Consider the following 22051-nt stretch of genomic DNA (forward strand, 5'->3'; position numbering starts at 1 on the left):
AACACAATGTTATTGGACAAAATCAACAATCAATTCACAATTTCAATCAACTTAAACATTCAATCTTCAACAACATAATGTGAAATAGAGGTAATAATCGGAAACTCAAGTAGCATTTAACATGAAAACAAGATCACAGTAACAAGATTGATTGTATAGAGCAAGGAATCGCTAACAAATTTACCTAACCTATAAACAAGTAGTAATAGATTTTCAGAAACATAATAGAACCTAAATCAATTCTAATGGGTTAGTAAAATCTGGATTTGTAAGCACAAAATCAAAATCTGTAATATAAAAACTCAAACGAGATTGAAATTGCAAGAGAAAGTATCAGATCTGAAGATCTGAGCAAATTTATGAACAATTCAAGGACAAGAACAAAGAAATCTAAACCCTAGCATTCCACAATCCGGATCCAAGCTCAAAAACTTCCTCAATCTGCCAGGAAACCTCCAAAACAGAGGTGCTCTCGGAAACCTCCTTTCAAGCACCCGACAACAATAATCAAGCTTCCAACTATTACCAGGGAATGATCATAGCTCCAGGAAACCTCCCTTCAGCTCACATTCCTCTGATAACCTCACCTGCCGAAGAAACAGAGCTCAGGTTCTGTGAAGTTGCAAACTAGATCGAATAGCCAATTCAACATAATTTGGCTGCGGAATGGAGATCGGAAAAGGTCCAGTAGCTCTCAGGAGACCTCCCTCTAAGCTCTGGTGGATGCGAAGATCGCCGATTGGGAGGCCTCCACAATCGGAATCGCGGCAGTGAGCAGAACCTGAGTTGCGTCCGAGAAACCTCTCTCAACACTCTCTGACCACCGGAAGATGAACGCCGGCAGCTGATGATCGTTGTCGGTGAAGAAACCAAGCTCTCGGATCTGGAACGTGGAATGGGAACTCGGCCGCCGCAAGGAAGAAGACGATGACACTGTAGCGGAAATCACGAAGCCGAGCCCCAGTGTACTGTAGCTTCTCAACAGATTTTATATCCCTTTCAAATTAAATCGGACGGCTGATACTGTTCTGAGCTTGATCAACGGTGAAAGTCATCCAAAATATGATCTGAAGGTACTGATGTTGATCTAGGGTCTGGATCTACTCTCCTGTAGGTCGGATCGATCAGATCATCACTGGATGGTCCAGATCCGCCCAGTCTTCAATGAACGGTCCAGATTAATCCGGCTGGATCAATGGCTGGATGAACTCAGATCTGCATCAAAACTTCTGGATCTTCATCAATGGCTCAGATCTGCTCCCCATTAAGTTGGATCGTCCAGATCTTCAACGGATGGTCCAGATCTGTTCAATCTTGGATGAACGGCCTATAATGCTCCGAGGCTTGATCGACTTGATTAGCTCTTGACTTGAGCCCAAATGTGGTCCAATATGATTGGGTCCATGACCCTTTTGATGCCTACAAAATAAGAATCAAATATTAGCATCAAATACCATGAAAATTAGCTAATTTACAATTATGTCCAAAATCAAATGCAATTACAAAATGTAATGTATATGTGAGTTTAAGCTATGAATAGACCATCAAAAATATGCATTATGAATCAAAATAATAAAGCTAAATCATGGTTATCATCAAATTCCACTTGGTAAGGCTAATCAAGAAAAGATTAGCTTTATAACTGCTGAAGGTACTTATTGCTATAATGTTATGCCTTTTGGTCTCAAGAATGCAGGGGCTACTTATCAACGACTTATGAACAAGGTTTTCCAGAAACAGATTGGGAAAAATATGGAAGTTTATGTGGATGATATCCTTATAAAAACTATACGAGCTTCTAGTTTATGTGTTGATATTGAGGAAACTTGTAGGACTCTGAGAAGTTATGGGCTCAAATTCAATCCCAACAAATGTTTATTCGGGGCCAAGAGAGGGAAGTTCCTGGGATACATGGTGACCGAGCGAGGAATAGAAGTCAATCCCAGCAAGGTGAAAACATTGCAGGACATGGCTCCCCCAAAGAACCTGAAGGAGGCTCAGAGATTGACAGGGAGGATTACTGCCCTATCTCGATTCATCTCTCGGTCGGTCGATCGAAGTCTCCCTTTCTTCAAGGTACTCCGACGAGCAACTAAGTTCCAATGGGATGAGAATTGCAGCAAGGCGTTCGAGGAGTTAAAAGAATACTTGTCTACTCTTCCTGTATTAGCTAAGCCAGTAATAGGAGAAACTTTGTGGATGTACTTATCAGCTAACGATCATGTTGTTGGCTTTGTATTAGTGAGGCAGGAAGAAAAAGAACAATTGCCTGTGTATTTTTTGAGTCATTTATTAAAGGGGGCATAGTGTCGATATACGACACTCGAAAAGTTAGTTTATGGATTGGTTCTAGCAGCTCGGAGGTTATGCCCTTATTTTCTATCACACCCCATTATAGTATTAACTAACAACACTCTCGGGCGGGTGCTTGCTAACCCAGAAGCATCCGGAAGATTGATCAAGTGGACGACTGAGCTCAGTGAGTATTTTATACAGTATCAACCTCGGGTGGCCATCAAAGGTCAAGCTTTGGCAGATTTTATTACAGAAATACCAAGTCCTGAAACAGAGGAAACCTGAACTATCTATGTGGATGGATCTTCTACTCGATAAGGTAGTGGAATTATTATTCTCAGGACAAATACCAGTAAACAATAAGTTTTATTATTGTTCTCATATTATTTCTTTCTCTCCCATTATTCTTCTTCTTGTTGTTACACTACCATGCCAACAAAATCAATGCGATGAACCTATCAAAGCTAACACGACAGACAAACGTTGATGGCGTAAACATTCTTCAAGCCACCCATCACTTCATGGGTGACCACATCACTGTTATCCCACACGATGAAATGCGCCTGCCTCAAGAATTTGGCAAGGGGGTTTCTCCATTTTTCTACCCCACAAATCCAAGCATCCGCGGTATTCCTTGTTATACATTGATCTCCGATGCTATATTATGTCCTCCTAGATAAAGAACATTCTTAGTTGGAACTCCAGCTGTTGTTTCACATTCAAAACACTGAAATATGAGCAGAGAGTAATCACTAAAACTATCTTTTACTTCGTAGACTGTTAGATTGGAAGAAAGAAATCATTCGATTATCTTCATACAGATGCGTGTTAAGATTGCTAGTATCACTTGGGGAGACTCAAACATATTAACACTTTTATTTAAGAAGAATGATGGCCTAATACTTTTTCTGAGGGAAATTGATGATTCCATTTTTTTTCCCAACTTTGAAAGTCAGCATGTATTAGAATATATTGATTCTAACTCTGGTGTTTTATAGAGAGAATTCTTGAGTTAAAACTGATAATGAGCAAGTAGGAGTTTCTATATTCTTAAGCATTTGAATGTATGCTAAGGATGAGTAGAGAAATTTACTTGCAGATTTGGACGTCTAAGTAGGTGTTATAATCCACAGAATGGGATCTAATTAAAGTGGCCAGCCTCGACACCCTTTGCAAGAGAGATTATTATCGGGACACTAATCCTTTCCTTCCAATACTGACTAATCTCCTCATACACTTCCCTTGTCTCTGTAGATGGCAAGCCATTCACCACAATATCAGCATTCCACGCTGCCCTCCAGCAAGTTAGTAACAACCTTCTATTGGATATATATATGAATGGAGAAGAGGTGGAAGAGGAAAAAGAACTCCATTGTAAATGAGATTTTAATCACATATTAATTGGTTTATATTGATTCATATGCATTGATGATATGAATAAATGTATGGGGAGAGATTCTCTTTCACGCGTGGGTGCGCAGGAGGGGATGCAAATCCAGAGCTCAGATTGCACTAAACCAAGTTAACTCGTGTGCGCGCGCCAAATGTTGGACTGGTCGGGGCAAAATTTGCCCAAATAGAATAATCAACTTTTTGCCACATGAACCATGGTTATTGTTTGCTGCTCATTAATCCTTGAGTATTGAATAATCATTACTCGATACGCTTATATAAAGAGATGGGACGAATATGTTTCAAGAAAACTACATCCTTCGTAGGCCTCGATCTGCTTCGGTCGCTCAGGCTACTCTGCCTTTAGGTCGGCCTGCCTATCCCCGATCAACCACTCGCCCTGATCTGCTACTCGACAGCACTACCAGGTTGGTCGATCTACTCGATCGATCACTCGGTCTAATTTGCGACTCGACCGCTCTGCCCACTCAGCTACTCTTCCACTTAGTCACTCGATTCGATCAGTCACTTTGCTACTCGGCCGCACTGACACTTAGCCCGATTAGACGTTCTACTGCTCTGCCAGCTCGGCCGCTCTACTTGATCGACCACTTTGCTCGCTCGGTCGATTTGTCCACTCGACCGCTCTGCTTGCTCAACCACTCCGTAGTCAGCGCTTGGCAGAAACTAGTCTCTGTTGACAGCTTGAGATTATAAGCTCAAGTCTTCTTGACATATAAGTTGAATTTAATTTGGTGCAATTTAAATTCGGCTAATTTTCTAAAATCTCCGGCAGATTGTCCAACATTTTCAATAGACAAAGTGGTGTTTCACTCATATTTAAGCAAAAACCATCCTTCAAGATCTCATCCGCATACATAATTCGATCACCGAGCCTAGTCTCGCCTCCATATAGTTCAAATAGGCGCATCGCCTAGCCCTAGGGCTTTGGTGTGATGGTAAACGATGGGACAGGCTCCCTAAGCAACGAGAGTTCTAATCTCACTCAGGGCATATTACACTTGAGGAGTTTGAATTACTTGTGACATTGGGTCATTCGTCAGGAATCATCTGCACTTTTTGATTTACCCTAGTGGCCCTTAGAAAACTTTTGTGGGGTCAGACTAGTCACTTCTAAGATTAGTTAGATCGTAAGAGTTGAATACCAATCACCTCCAGGAGTAGGTGCATCTCTTGATCAACCAGCACAGAACATCATCTCATGAAATTATGATCTCAAACAAATGCTTAGTTGTGCACCAATCGGCTGACCGATGAGGCCTCCTCTATTTTTTTTATAATCTAAGTATCTAATTTACTAATCCTGAAGAGATAATGAAGAAGGTAGAGTGCAGCCATGAGATGTTGCACAAGGAGTTCAAAGCAAGATCAATAAAAACTTTAGCAACATTGTCTCCCTCTCTCTATTATTAAATATGGTACACAATATAGGCCAAGATAGATTGCGATAATGATGTTATTTCTTTTATAGTTTGTATTCATACAAGATAATAATACAATTATATAATTTCAAATGCAAAATAAAGTCCAAACTTAAATATATAAAACTTTTTTTCTTCCTCCTTTCACCCTAAATTATTGGTATGATACCAACACATCATTCTAGTTAAAAACTAAAGCTTCAACATGATTCAAGATTTTGAATCTTGATTATACCTCTGTTGGCAAAGATCATGTACTAGCAAACCAAATAGTATAGTGCAGCTGATATTATTAACGTAAGCCCTAAGAGTCAATCAAGAGTTGATTGCCTTAAGACACATTATATCATATTTCATTAATAAATGTAAAGTTAATGGTTATTATATTTACTTCATATATGTGCTAGATGAATAAGTAAAATAATGTCCTAGGATAGTAGATTCTAATCTACAGTCTATCAATTGGTTGGATTGATAGTGGAAGACTATAAATATATATATATAGATATTAATCTTAACTATTCCTAGTCAAGCATTAATATAAAAAGATAATATTAATGTATTGAAACTAGCATGTACGTTAACTGATGACTTAATCTCATAAGTCATAGATATAAGATATCAAATTGACACATAGGTATATATTAGAGAATATGTACTTAATTGATCCGCCATGAAAATATTTCATGGATTGTTATATGAGTGTCATAAACATTCTCATAGTGACTATTGACATGAATAGTCCTTAGACCTGAAATCACTATGATTCTCTACATAAAGAGTTGTGTATTTTGGTATCAATAAACATCACATATAATAAGGTGGACTATAAAGTCGATCACTGGAAGTCCTAACTGGAGTTTAGGCAAGGGAAAAGTCCAACGGGAAGGTTGACAGAAGATAAGAGTCCAAGTTGATCAGTATTAACCAGACACTTGGTATGGAAGTCTCGGTGAGTGAAGCTGGGTAGTGAAAAAAATTCTAGTGAGTAAAGCTAGGTGATGAGAAGTCCCGGTGAATGAAGTTGGCCATTTGGAAAAGCCTTAGTGAATGAAACTAGGCAGGTGGAAAATCTTAGTGAATAAGAAGGAGCTAGACGTTAATTATGTGAGTGTCAATAACTCATTTAATTAATGAACATTCGATATCTTAGACACAGGGAGACTAACACACTCATGATAAGAAGGAGCCCAAAATATATTTGAGATTGGTGCGGTAGTTCAATGATAGCTCTTTAGTGGTATGAGTTATTATTGATGAACTTGAGTTGGGTGTTCGGGGCGAACACGGGAAGCTCAAGTTCATCGGGAGACCATAACCAATTCCTCCTCTCGGTCCCTATTGTAGTCTCTTAAGCCTTATATCCACCCAAAGTCTAGCCTCTTAGCCCATGCTAGGGGTCGGCCCCTATCCTTGCTTGGAGCCCAAGCAAGGGGCCGGCCAAGCCAAGGTTGGTGCTTGAGCTAGGGTCGGCCAAGCCTTGCTTGGTGCCCAAGCAAGGGGCCGGCCAAGTGTGAAAGGGAAGAGGGATTTTATTAAAAATAAAATTTTGATAAAATCTTTCCTTTTATGTTTTCATCCACACGGTTTTAAAAGAGAGTTTTAAATTTTAAAATCTTTCCTTTTATAGATTTTCTACAAAGGATTAAAAGAGATATTAGATATCTTTCCTTATTTGTAGTTATCTATAATGTGAAAGAAAGATTTTAATTTTTTGACAAAACTTTTCTTTTTGTAACCATGATATAAAAGGAGTTTTATTTTTAAATCTTATCTTTTATAGATATCCTTAAAAGGATTTAAAAGAGAGAAATTTTAATTTATAAAACATTCCTTTTATAGCTAACCACAAAAGGGATATTTTAAAAGAGAGATTTTAATTTTTGTTTAAAATCTTTCCTTGTTTGTTTGATGAGAGGTGGCCGACCATGTCATGAATATTAAAGGAAGTTTTATTTTTTGTTATAAAACTTTTCTTTTTTGGATTCACCAAGGATTATAAAAGAGAAGGAGAGGGTGCCTTCATGACATACAACCTATTCTATTATTCCTCTCTCTTTTCCTTTGGTGGTCGTCCCTCTCCCTTTCTCTCTTCTCCTTTGTTTTCCACTTTGTAGCCGGCGGCATCTAATCCTCTAGGAGTCTCGGTGGCCAGTTACTAGGAGGAGAAGAAGAAGAGAAAGAAGGCTCTCTTGTCTAGATCCCTTTGGTGGCCGAAGCTTAGAGAAAGAGAAGAAGGCTTAGGTGGATTTCTTCTTGATAGATCGTCACCCACATGACGTCCAAGAGAAGGAGAGGAATACAATAGAAGGTCAAGAGATTTTTGTTAACAAAGAAAGGTATAACTAGTTGCTTTATTCCGCATCATACTAATTTTCTTTGTACGAATTTTTGAAATACCAAACATAAGATGCTAACAATTCTAGGCAATCGATTTTTATGTTTCAATTATGTGTTTTTTTTTATTTTTCGATTTTGTGATTCGATTTTTCTTAGTGGTTAAACCTAGGGTTACTATAAGGAGATTAAATATTGAATTTTGTTGAAAGGCTTTGTCTAGGAAATGGTGGATGGTCCCATACCCAAGAAGACCTAATGCCTCGCCATGTTTAACCTGGAAGTCGATCTCTGAAATAAATATTTAATCAACTTTGTAACATGGGTGGATTTGGATTAATAATGTTAAGCATTGTTTGTGATCCAAGTTTAAAACCTCTAAGAACAGATAAGTTGAATTTGGAATCAATAATGTTAAGTTCTGTTTGCGATTCCAAATTTAATTTCTAAAGAACACAATAGGTTGTTAGAAAAGATTCGGGACTTGTACAAAATTTTTGTACAGGAGAACCAGTACGATGTTCCGAGTAGCAACCAACAGGGACTACTTGGCGAGCTGATTGAGATGGACGACCTAATCGTGATTCTTATTCTTTTCCACCATAAGGGCCTGCTCAGACCCAAGCAGCTGCTCAGAGCTCATGTCCAAGTCTCTTTTTAGTTGGGACACCTCGGTAGTTAGCTGCTCTACCCAAACTTGTGAGGCATCTGTTTGCCTGACTGGGGCTCGCAGTTGTCGGTTCTCATACTCCAAGAAAGCTAGCCTCTAGCACATAGCTAGACCCTTCACCCAGAACTGTAAGTAAAAGAGTTCAATTATAGCTGATCAGGAAAAAATGTGAGAAATTTTGGCTAAACTTACCCCAGTTGCCTTTTGATTGAAATCGTCAGCCAACTCCCTAGGCGGAATTGTAGCTGTGCAGGACCTTGAATCCTAATTTTGTGTTCAGGAGAGCATTGTTCGGTGTCATCTGAATGACACCATTCATCAGTCGGTAGTATGATAATTGTCGATACGTGTCTACCACCGCTCGGACCTGTGGGCTCCGAACTGGACCTACCCTTGGACTTGCCCCGAAGCGTGGATACTAGAAGGGGACTAATAATGGACCTAAGGGTTGCTTGGTCGATCGGGGGAGGGGGTAGGGCAGATTGAGTCCGAGCAGGGTTGGCTTCGACCTGTAGTTTAGATAGGGAGGATGTTCGGTTGGACAATGGAGGAGTCGGCAGACCGACAGTCCTTCTGAGGACCGCTAAAGTGGAGCTTTCACCCCACTCGGATGGGGGTCTTCACAGCTGTAGAAGCCTACAGAATAGAAGTCGATAATCGGGAAGATGCTTTCGATCGAAGCCTCTTCCAACTTTGATGCTGGATCAATAGATCACTAGAGCTGGCCAACTATGACGAAACCGCGACCGATGCCATAGAGGGCCGATCAGGTGGTAGCTCACCCTGTTGTTGCCGCTGCATTGCTTGCGCCCGCTCAGCCTATTCTTGCTTCATCGGTCGGCTCTTCAAAGTGCTCAACCGCCAGTAAACCATGACTTTCCATCTTGGCAACATCCTTGGCTTTGATTTCCGCATCGACAAGCTTACTCTTGCCGCTCAGCAATGCCCTAATCATGATTTGTGCTGCAAAAAAGGAAGAACAATCAATTAGATTCAAATGTGCCAGGGATAAAATTTACTTACCAAGGGGTACGGGCAATCACGTCCGAATGGGGCTTAACCTGAACACATACAGGACTCCCTCCAATAGCAGTCTGTGTATGTGGTACTTCTAACTAGTTAGAGTGCTGGCTTCTTGGAGATAGGTCGGGTCGCCTCGGTATCTCGCAAGCAGAGGAGGTGCCGACATATCTATCCGCCAGCTGGTTGGAAAGGCGGGTCAGCCAGGGAGATGGATGAAGAGATAATGCTCTTTCAGTGTTTGTTCAAGGTGGATATTTTGTCGAAGTAAACGGAGCCCACTCGGGCCTGGAAAAGGAAGGTTTCTAGCTCGAATAGTTTTGGATAATAGAAATAAGGGAAGATGCGAAGCAAAAGGGGGATTCCATATACACGGATCAAGATCACAACCTCGCACAAAAGCCTAAACGAGTTGGCCACTAGTTGATGCAAGAGAATATGGAAGTACCTACAAATCTTAGAAAAAAATGGGTGGATGAGAAAGCACAGGAAAATTATGAATTGGTCTTTGAAAAAAGGCAGAAAACCGTCTGGTGGTGTCTGGGGGTGGGTGTAAGCAGAAGGTATGTCTATTTGGTAATTGTCCAGAAATCGAAAGGTCATTTTTATTTGGTCAACCTCGTCACTGTTAAAATTAGATTCTGTGGAGGTGTACTATAGGCCGGGAATGGCCGGGAGAGGACGAGGAGATTCTGCCATGAATTAAGAAGAAGAAACCAGGGAGTAGAAGGGAGAAAGAAGAAAAAGCTTACTGCGAAAGAAATCATAGGTGAAGAAGGAGCAGGGAAGAGAAAAATGAGCGCAAGGAAGATGATGAAGCGAAAGGAAAAATTAGGAGTTTAAAAACCCTGGGGGATAGCTGCTCGGAGCTGTCGGATCTAGGGCTTCAGGAAACGAGGCTCTCTCTTAATCGTTAAAATCAGAAAAGCAACCGTCACTTCGAATCCCAACAGTCGCCTGTCACATCACACATGCAGCGGCAGTGGGTGGTGAACCATGGCGCTCCATCATAGGAAATATTAATGAGGGATGGGAGCGAATAATCAAATGTCATGATCAGCGTACTTTGCATTGATGGTTAGGGATTTGAGAAGTTTCCAAGAAATCAGGGTGACATCAACAATAATTAAAAGGCACTCAGCGAGGGCGAGTGTTCGAAAAGGAAAATTGAAGGAGAAAACAGCTAAGTTATCTCGAGTGGCACTGCACTCAGAAGGGAAGCGGCCGATCGGAGAAGAAGTCGCCAGGAAGTTAATAAATGCTAAAGGGGTTAGCGTAACAGCCGAACGACGACTATAAATCCTTGAGCAGTCAAGAGCACAGCCGAGAGGTGACTATAAACCCTTGTGAAGCGTGTGTCACAAAGCGGAGAGGCGGCTCTAAATCCGAGAATGAAAGTCGACCAACGACTCTAAACTCTTGTATAGGCGAGTGACAGCTTTAAACCCAATGCGCTGAGTTAGGATGGGAGTTCGCGGAATACTGATTGTCCAATCAGTCGAACTTGCATTCTCTTTCAACTAGATTTTAGGGAAAGACTTGTGATATGGCGGTAAATATGATCCCTACAAATGTGGGTCAATGGGAGAAGGATCGGATGACGTGGCAGTCAAACTCAAAGTGGTCAAAGGCTTAGGGCCATAGAACAGACAAGGAAGCTAAACAGGAGCGTCGAGCGGGCGCAGGCCGAGTGAGCTTGGCCAAGCGGGCGCACGCTGATCCGGTCGGACACAAATTATCCCTCCTACATCGGGAGTGCTGAGCAATCTCGGCCGAGCGGGCGACAGTCAAGTTGAGGCCTCCTCGCTAGGTGTCCTCCGGTCGACTTATAGTAGGACCCGCCTACACATCTGCACGTACCCTTTTGAAAGTTTATGTCGTTGACAACAGAGCATATCCAACATGCAATTGATACTTTGGAAGCTTCTCGTCTGTCACGTCAGAGATTTGAGTGTCCGCTTAGGGAAAGGTGTCAAAGACACTTTTTGACTTTTCTTTTTATAGGATGCTTTGGAAAATGTGTATACTCTTTGAGATACGTGCACAGATGCTACAGTGAAGAGAAAGATTTTGAAGAGAAAGATTTTAACGCGATTCAAACTGAATCGATCAATTGATTGATCAAAACAATTTTTGATCGATTGACTAATCGATTGAAACAAATTCTGTTCTGTTTTCTAATTTTAGACTAGAAAATAATTTTTTAATCCATTTTTCCCTAATCATCCAAAAAAAAACTATAACTACAAACATTCATAAACAATTTTACAATCATGTCGAAGCACGATCAGACTCTGATACCACTATTTGGATATGTCGATGCGGTATATGCTAAAACATGTTTTGTAAACATGCACAGTGGAAGACTAACGCAAACAAATCTAATTTATTACAACACACGCACCACACGCATGCAGGATATAATCGCATAGAAAAGATCATAAAACAAAATGAAAATGAATAATCATTATTTTAGGTATACCTTACGGATGACCTCTAACGAGAATGACATCAACCGTAGCGACATTGTCGAACCTCGCCTCTATTTGTATCCAAGCCGAACTCCTCAAGACAACTCCATGAATACAAGTCTCTCCTTCAGAAGTTACTAGCCACGAGTGAAAAAGAGAGATCATGAGGAAGAAGAGAAGAACACAAGGAAGAGATTTCTTCCTTGTGATGGTCACAACAACAAGGAGAAACTTCTCCTTGTTGGCAGCGAGAGAGAGAGAAGGGGAGAGGGGATAGGAGAAAAATTGGGCTAAGGTTTCTCAAAACCTTATCAAGCCAATTATGATCTCATCTTATAATTTCTCTCAACCATATCAATATATGATCCTTATTAATGAGTTGGATTAGAAAACTCAAATCCAACCCATTATCCCTTAATAAAAAATTAGTCCATTAACCCCTTGGTTTGATTCACAACTAAACCAAGTTGGTTCATGACTAATTCAATTTGGTTTAACTCTTATATAAAATATGTGGTTCATCCGTACTTCCATTTTGACAAATATTTCCATATTTGTCTTTTGTATGGTCCAACCAAATACTTATCTTTTGATCTAAAAATCCTATTCTTTAACTTATTTTATGTCTTTTAGAGACTCATAGTGCATGTGACCCAATATGTTCCTGGTTTATTTTAACCATCCATAATTAACTACTTAATTATAGAACTATCATGTGTGACACTTAATAATATATCATGATCCTTAATTAGTCAAAAAATTATAGTTGATTTCAGAATTAATTCTGAACCCTTCAATAACTACAGTGAGTCATGTCTCGTTCATTTAACTCATCTTATACCCACTTGGTTCAGAACATGGTCTATATGTCAGTCCCTACTAGGCTGACTATCTTACACCTAGCCCAAGTAATATTTCCTCATTCTGTGAATTCAAATTACTCGTACATGTGTACAAGAGTCACATACTCTTAACATGTGATGCTTTGGCCAAAGACTTTGAGTAATAATCATAACGAGTGGTTATAGGATATACGTTTCCTCGCAAGGAGTGGTGAATCCTCTGCGGGCTATCCAAACACTTTCAGGTACTTCAATTTATACCTAATCATCCTGGGTCCACGCCTCGATGAGATGCTTTCTTAAGATGTCAAAGTATAAGACTTCATGACTAAGATGACTTATATAACTCAAGTCGAAGGAAATTTACACTCATGTTGCAATAAGAACTTTCACAAACATATCCATATATATAGAGAATCATATGAAGTCTTACAGCGAGTCACTCCAATGAACTAGTTACCATAACTAGCATCCACGTTTAATTCTCGACATCCCAATGTCTCCAGCCTATGAGAAACAGCTAATTGACGAGTCAAGGAGTATAACTCGTGCTAGTCTTACAGAATTGATGATGTCTGAATGTATCAATTCGACGACTAGGAAAATTTTGATATATTCATAATTGCACATGTAGAGATAATCACTAGTTGTGATCCAATTACAAATTATCTTATGCTATGAATTGTATTGGGAATATTCAGTAAATAAGTTTAAGATAATCAAACATATAATATACACTCAAATAGTGAATCTATATTTATCAAATAAATAGTAAAAAACCATAAGGTAATCGCTTTAGGACATCCCTCAAAATCTAACAGTTTCGGCAATGGAACTCAGAATGAGTTTATGCCTCCACTGCACTGATGGTCTGCGTATCAGCATCCTCACCACGCTTGGGAGGGTCATCGGTCAAGAACCGAGTTAGATTGAGTGTGATCAAGTAGAAGAGCATCTTCTGCTACGACCTCTTGTAGTTTAGTCCACTGAACTTCTCTAGTTTTTCCCCATGATTGATTGACACAATTCGAATCAGGGCAGAGGAGGCCTTTATGTGTTGAGTCTATTATACCTCAACACTTTGTTCTATAGTCATCTCAATAGAATCAAATCTATTTCAAGATTGTTGGACAAAATAATCTGATGTCGGAGATATTGGAGAATTAACTGAATTTAAACTACACTGAATCAAATTCAACTTATTTGTCCAGATGACCTCAACCAATAATCCCAGGTTGCTAGCAATGGTTGGTTTCCTGCCAAGTGCTGAACCCAGATTGCACAATGGTCGAATGACAGATTGGGCTGAGAGGCTGAGAGGTTGAGCGGCAGACCGGTCTGGGAGGTCGAGCGGGTAGTTAGGCCAACCAGGAGAGTCTGATTGGGTAGAGCGATCTCACAGTAGAAGACAAGGTGGCCTGAGCAATAGAGCGATCGGTCGGGCAGTGAATTCGAGTAGGCAGAGCACCCGACTTGGCAGAGCAGACTAGCTGAGCAGGATAGAGTACCCGACTGGGTGAGCAGAGAAGCTAAGTTGCAGACCGAGTGACGCAGCAACCCTAGCGGGTGAAGCGAGCGGCCGAGTGGGCTAAGTGAGCGGACGGGTGAGTCATAGACCAAGTGAGCTGCTGAGCGAGTGACCAACCGAGCAGACTGAGAAAGTGGTCGGGCGGGCAAACCGAGCGACCATGAGAGAGGTCGGGCGGGAGAACCGGGCGGTCGGGAAGAGAGGTCGAGTCGTCAAGGGAACTAAGAGGCCGACCAGGTGGATAGAGAGGTCGATCGGGTGAGCGTATCGAGGCTTGCGAGCAGCCGACCAAGTGAGCGAGCAGTCAGTCGGGCAAAAGCCAAGTGGTTGGGCGAGCATGCGACTAAACGAGCGAAGTAGGCAAGTGGTCGATAGGTGAATGTGTAGGAGCAATCTAGGTGCCCTAAGTTTTGATGTTTGGGCAAAGGTTTAAGTTAGATTTATTGTTGTATTTGATATGCATTGTGAGTGTGCAGGATACAGGTACAACAAGGAAAGTCCAAGGGCGAGTCTTGGCGGTGTAAGTCCAAGCATGTAGTCTTGGCAACGTAAGTCCAAGTGTGATCTTGGAAAAGGAGGAAAGTCCAAGGATGAGTCTTGGCGGTGCAAGTCCAAGCATGTAGTCTTGGCAACGTAAGTCCAAGTGTGACTTGGCAATGGATGAAGTCCCGGAGGCGCGACCTCTTGGTAAAGGAAGACCCGACAACAATGACAAGGTCGATGGAAGCTCCAGACGGCAAGACGTGAAGGATGGGGAGGCATCCGAGGGACGCAAGGCTGATGGAGGAGGCTAGAAGGCTAGGTCTAGGTTGGTCGGGCGAGAACGAGTGCTGAGTGAATGTACTCGAGGTAAAATCCTAGAATTAGGGTTTACTGTAGCGTTACTGTAGCAGTACTGTAGCAGTCGACTGGTGCACTGTAGAGAGCCGTTGAGAGAGTCGTTGGGCTGACACCAGTCGACTGGTGCACTGTAGAGAGCCGTTGAGAGAGTCGTTGGTCTAAGTTAGATTTATTGTTGTATTTGATATGCATTGTGAGTGTGCAGGATACAGGTACAACAAGGAAAGTCCAAGGGCGAGTCTTGGCGGTGTAAGTCCAAGCATGTAGTCTTGGCAACGTAAGTCCAAGTGTGATCTTGGAAAAGGAGGAAAGTCCAAGGATGAGTCTTGGCGGTGTAAGTCCAAGCATGTAGTCTTGGCAACGTAAGTCCAAGTGTGACTTGGCAATGGATGAAGTCCCGAAGGCGCGACCTCTTGGCAAAGGAAGACCCGACAACAATGACAAGGTCGATCGAAGCTCCAGAATGCAAGACGTGAAGGATGAGGAGGCATCCGAGGGACGCAAGGCTGATGGAGGAGGCTAGAAGGCTAGGTCTAGGTTGGTCGGGCGAGAATGAGTGCTGAGTGAATGTACTCGAGGTAAAATCCTAGAATTAGGGTTTACTGTAGTAGTACTGTAGTGTTACTGTAGCAGTACTGTAGCAGTCGACTGGTGACTGTAGCAGTCGACTGGTGCACTGTAGAGAGCCGTTGAGAGAGCCATTGGGCTGACACCAGTCGACTGGTGCAAGGACCAGTCGTGTCACGCCCCGAGGGAGTCTCTGTCCGAAGAAATTTCGGCAGCACTTCCCCTGTACGGGTGACAATCTGAAGCACTTCTACAGGCATAATATACCTCAGCCACATGCGGCTGGAATCATAACAATAAAAGAAATCAAACACCACGCAGTTAATATCAAATTCAGCCTCTGGCTGACACAACCACGCAGTTAAAAGTAAAGCAGCCCACTCGGCTGTACCAAAAGCCAAAACACAACAAAAACTTACAGAAACCAAATACAACCAAACACAAAACTGCTAGCCGGCTAGGCTTACACAACCAACAACATAACACCCGGAAACAAAATCAGAACACAAATCGAAATACAGAAATTTCATATACCAAGATAAAACAACAAAAAGGCAGCGATATGTCTTCTGATGTGACGCGGGGACCAGCAGACAGGATGCTCCAAGCGACACCATAAATAACCTGGTACCTGAAAAGATAGTGTCCACGGGGGTGAGTTCAACAACTCAGCGAATACCAATAGACATGCCTAGTAAGATATATCTAACAGCAATAAACATAGAATACAGCTTCCGAATAATATATAGGAAATATACAAAACTGAAAAGTAACCAAGGAAGCTGTACTCACCAGGAACTCCTATCCTGAACTAAAGGGTCATCAAACCGATACGCAGTATGTCTCCTGTATGCATGTCAAACAAATGCATCCACCAAAATGTAGCATATAAGTGCAGCAAACACAAACAAATAAAGGCAATCAATGCATGTGATGACCGTGCACTCTAACATCACTGCTCCTGAACAGTGACCGAGTGGACAGAATGCTGTCGGAGTACTCCTGTCCTGTGACCCCAAATCATAAATGGGGGAGCTCAATGCTCTCATGGTACCTCTGCCGGCTATCACGCTGAGTCACCTGACCAACGGAGCCAAACAGAGTCCACCATCTGCCGGCTACCACGCTGCTACACTAAATGCCAGCGGAGCCAAACAGAGCGGAACTGACTGCCGGCTACCACGCTGAGTCATATGACCAACGGAGCCAAACAGCAGAACTGCCACACACCTGCATGATATACCACTAAACCATGAGTGGGGGTGTGTGCAGTACATCTAACTGACGATGAGCTCAACAATAGTGGAGCCGACAATCGCACAGCATGCAATCATGATGCATGTCACTATGCATAACAAAAACTGATCAACATAACTATATCCATATATAAAAAAAATGGGTACTGTAAAAGCGATGGTCACATACCAAAATCTAGAGTACACAGGTCAGATAGAATATCAAAAACCTATGTCCTGAACATAATAAGTATGGAATATCCTGATCAGCATAGAAAAATCCATATATACATAATATGGGTACCACAGTATTAGTAGGTCAATCCACGGATCTAGAGTATACAGGTCCTCTAGGGTATAACAACCTAGATCCTAAACATATCCCCCTTCCATAGCATATGTACCAACAATATGCACAGATCAAAGCCACAAGGTTTAGGTACACGAATCATATATGATATACCAATAGAAATACACAATCCAGGCATGGCATAAAAACCTAAGTATCAGATAATTTGGATACACATGCCAGAAACAAAAATCCAGAATCTAATCCTAACCTCAGTAAAGCATGGTATGTCACTCTAGAAACTGAGATACTCATGGCAATAAGATACTCATGGCAACAAATCACGAGAATAAGCACGGACACATCACAGGCGACAAACCTAACATGCTATGGATATCAAACAGTGACATACCAAAGACAAACATGTTCATTGCTTGTAATTATAAAATACTATGCATATCCAATGACAATATCATAAAAGATAAGTCAAGAGGTACCCGCCTCCGATAAGAGGATCGTATCCGGTCCAATCCGATGTCAAGATGCTCGTCTCGTGTCAGAGTCCTATGACTCCCTGTACATAAGCTCCAAGAACACACACAAACCTCAACAGATAAATTGCTGTTGATCCAAAATTGAAGAGTTGTAACGGTATGCTGCTGGTAACTCATGGTTGTAACCACAACAAATCCTCCCACATGCTTGCTGGTCGGAATCAAACCACAGTCCCCAAATTGGAACAAACCACCACTGATCCAAGGCGGAGTTACCATGATCAAACAACCATCGAGAATCAGTCCCGATCTATATATTCCCCTCGTATGAACTCCAACGGCTGCTGTCCACCAAATCAATATCCCAATTCAATCACTGTTAAGGCATGATACAACAAAACGAGACCACAAGAATGGCTTGGATGCTCTGCTTCTGTCCACGACCCAAAGAAGAAGATCGGTGGCCGGAGAGAACTCCAATTCCAGTGACTGTCACAGAGGAGAGCAGCAACCTCGACTGGTAGTGAAGAATTAGAAGGGGAGATAGACTTGGTGGTGGCTGTTGGCGTCGGAGTGAGGCGTCGGCTAAGGCTAATGCAGAGGAAACCGTGGCGGCACTGCTCGGGTCGAGAGTCGGCGGCGGCGTCGACACACAAGGGTGATAGTGGTCGGCAGTGATGCTGCTCGGCGCTAGAGGGTGGCTCGGCTTCACAGGGAAGAGGAAAAAGAATGAGATAGCCGGCGCCGGTTAGAATGAGGAGAAAGGAACCGCCGAGCGGCGCTGGTTAGGGCTTCGGTGTCGCGGAGAGTGAGGGAAGAAGAAGGCAGTAGCGTCGCGTCGGCCAGAGGAGAGGAAGAAGAAACAACAGTCGCGGCGCCGGTTAGGGCAGTGGAGGAGAAGTCATCGCGAGGTTTAGGGCAAGGGTCGGCCTCGCGGGGAAGAAAATGGAAAAAAAAAGAAAAAAATAAGGAAAAGGAAAAAAGAAAACAAAACAAATAAATAAATTCAACTTTTCCTCTTTTAAATGGGGTATTCCAAACAGGCTTTTCCGGATCCCGTTTCTATCCCCGTAACCTGAGCCATACGAGCTCCGAAAAAAATCCAGAAAAATTTCTAAAAATTTCGGAAAATTCCTTTATTGTTTTCTACCATTTTCGGTATTTTACAAGTCGACTGGTAACGGGCAAATCAGCTTACTGATTGCTTCCAAGCTCTATAAGAAGGAGCTTGGAATGGCCGGCCAAGGTGACGAAATTAGACTTGGTTAAAGCCTAATTAGTAGTCACCAAAGTGCTCAAGGATCTCTTGTGTCCAAGTGTTCTTGGTTGAAGTTGTGGTGAGGTTTCTCCACCCACAAGGAGCGGTTTGAGCTAGCTGGAGTTTCCGGTGACTAATCCACCGATGGATTGAAGGATCGTCCACCTTACGGACAGCCGTGGAGTAGGAGCATCATCTCCGAACCACGTTACATCGACGTGCATTGGTTTGCTTGTTCTTTTCTTTATCTTTAGCTTTCGTATTCGTAATTTGTATTGTATTATTCCTCTTGCGCACTAACGAATACGTAGGAAGCCATCGATTTGGGTGAGACGCTATTCATGTAACACCCACTAAGCTTGTAAGATAAATATATGAATGTGGGATTTTGCCTTAGAAAAATAATAGGAAGTGAGTTGAACCAAAAAGGAAATAAAAAGAAATAAAAATAGGGAGAGGTCAAGGATTGAACCTTGAACCTCTTATATTATATTTCATAGAGTTAATGGGTAATAACCAGTTGAGATAGGAATAATATGTTGATAGCAAAGGAGGGAAGCTCATGATAAAGATAAGAGTAAAAGTTAGCCAAAAGGAAACAAGTAAAGAGCAAGAGAAAGGCAACTTGCCTTCCTCCCTTCCTCTCCCTCTTCCTCTTTGATTTTGCCGAAAATAAAAGAAGTTAATTAAGGGGATTCATTCCCCCTTATTTCACCATGAATGATGAGGATAAATAAACAAATAAAAATAAAAATAAAATAGAGAAAAAGGGGCTAAGGGAGAAGGAAAGCAAAAACTAAGTTTGCTACCTCTTCCCCGGCCCCTTAACATAAAAGGGAGCAAGAAAAGAGAAAACTATTTTTCTCTCATTTTCTCTCATTCATCCTCTCCCTCACCGAGAACACCACAGTCCCCTCTCCTCCATCTTCAGCCCCAAAGCCAAGTTTTTTCCCTAAGGAAGCCTAGGATACAAGGAGAACTTAGCAAAGGAACCAAGGGAAAGGAACTAGAAGAAGAGGCTACTTCTTCTTCACCATACCTTAGATCCACAAGCGAAAAAGGATGTAAGCTTCCCCTCACCTGTGGTACAAGGCTTTTATGTGTTTTTCAGATTTTATGAAGATTTTAAAACCTAGAAACAAGTTTGAGAAAATTCGGCCAAGAAGAGCTTCCAAAATCTAATGGTGTTTAAACTAGTCTTCACTACATGATAGATTTTTTTCTATGCTATGTAAAGGGGTTCTTCTTCATGCTTTTATACCTATATGATGCTTGATCAGAGGAGTACTGAACCCTAGAATTTCGGCCAAAAATATTCTTAAGAGGCTAGGGAAATTTATTGTTTCACCCAACTAGTACAAGGTTCTCCCTATGAAATATTAAGGGTTATGTATTAGTTTTTCTTCCTTAGAAGATATTTGAAACTAAAAGAAAACCACTCATATGTTTCGGCCAAGAAAGGGTTTAGGGTTAGAAAGACTTTTAAATTTAAATAACCATGCTCATGTGTTAGAATACAAAGATCTTAAAGGATTGGTATGCTTGAATATTGCTAGAATTCCATGAACTCCTTCTTAGGGTTTTTCGGCCATGATGAGATGGATAGCTTAGAAAAGCTTAAACAAGATTTTAATATGCTCAAGACCTCTGTGCTGTTTAGATATGAAAGTTGTTCAATGCCCTCATGCTTAGTTAGGGTGTAGAAAAATTAGTGGATGACATATAACATGTATAACCACAAGGGGTCCTAGCTTATTCATGAACCAAGTTGTATATATGTTTCTTAGTAACTTTTGCCATGAAACTTACTTAGGTTTTTCATGCTTTAGGCCACTTAAAAACCTAGCTAAAGAATGGTAGGTTTCGGCCATGAGAAAAAAATAAAAGAAAAAGAGGAAAAGAAACCTAGAAAGCCTAAGACACAATTCATATGTATACTCATTATGCTTGTCTTTATACATGCTATGAAACTTGTATAAATTCTCATGCTTTTAGGCTATTTGAAGCAAGTTTATATTCTGTGAGTTTCGGCCAAGTAGGGTTTAAAAGACCTAGAGGCCTTAGAAATGAAACCAAATGTGTTAAAAGTACTTCTTATGTAAATAGGATAATGTATTGATTTTGTCACATACTTGTATAATTTTTCCATGATCTAAATGGACCATTGTGAGTCTCGGCCATGAAGGTTTAGATGCCCTAGAAACCCTAGGACTTAAATTAAATATGCTCATGTCACCCTACATGAAATATGATAAGTAGAAAGCCAAGGTTCAATTACTATATGTTGTTTTATGACCTAAAATGATGCTAGGGTTTGTTTCGGCCATAACTATTGGATGATGCCTTGTATGAATTTATACATAATGTTAGTCCAAGTTCACATGCTTGTATGCTTGTTTGTAGCCCTAATGAGAACTTGTTAAATTTCGGCCATGACATATGTTAAGGGCTTAAAGAACTTAGGAACTAATTCAAATGTGTCAAATGTGTTTACCTTGTTCCTTGGTAAAAATGTTATAAATATGATTTAAAGTTGTCCATGCTTTTATGTCATATGGAACCTTGTTTCACACCTTAAAGTTTCGGCCATATGAAATTAGGGACTTGAGGAACTTAGAAACTAAGTTAATCATGTTTATAATGCTTCCTATGAAAATGTTATGATGATAATTTAGGTGCCACATGCTTGGATGTTGTGTTTAACCTAAATTGAGCTCTAAAGGGTTTCGACCACAAGGGTTTAGGAAGCTTAAAACCAAGATAAATATGATACCATGTTTCCTATGATAGGATAATCACAAGATACACCCTTATGCTTAATATGTATGCTTGTGATTTATGACTTATGATATGATATGCATGCTTTTATGATATGATATGCTTTGTGCTTAAATTATGCATGCTTATGTTATGATATGTGGTTAAATTATGCATGCTTGATGCTATGTTTAGTGCTTAAAATATGCATGATTTCATGATATGATATGTGGTTAAATCATGCATGCTTGACGATATGCTTTATGCTTAAGATATGCATGTTTTTATGATCTATGCCTAAGTGATGCATATTGATATGACATGATGTATGCCTAAGTGATGCATACCTTTATGATATGATGTATGCCTAAGTGATGCATACCTTTATGACATGATGTATGCCTAAGTGATGCATACTTTTATGATATGATGTATGCCTAAGTAATGCATACTTTTATGACATGATGTATGCCTAAGTGATGCATACTTTTATGATATGATGTGTGCCTAAGTGATACATGCTTTTATGATACATGATATGTATGACATGTACTTTACTTTATATGTGAGTGGCTTGTACCAAGGGTGGGCTCCATAAGCGCCCCGGGGACTAA

General features: G+C 41.1%; 1 pseudogene; it reads right to left on the reverse strand.

Annotated features, from left to right (window-relative positions):
- Positions 1-2759: 2759 nt before the first annotated feature.
- LOC121999453 lies at positions 2760-4878 on the reverse strand (annotated as a pseudogene).
- Between the last annotated feature and the right edge of the window lie 17173 nt (positions 4879-22051).

The sequence above is a fragment of the Zingiber officinale genome, chromosome 7A (assembly GCF_018446385.1).
Source record: "Zingiber officinale cultivar Zhangliang chromosome 7A, Zo_v1.1, whole genome shotgun sequence".
Taxonomy (NCBI): domain Eukaryota; kingdom Viridiplantae; phylum Streptophyta; class Magnoliopsida; order Zingiberales; family Zingiberaceae; genus Zingiber; species Zingiber officinale.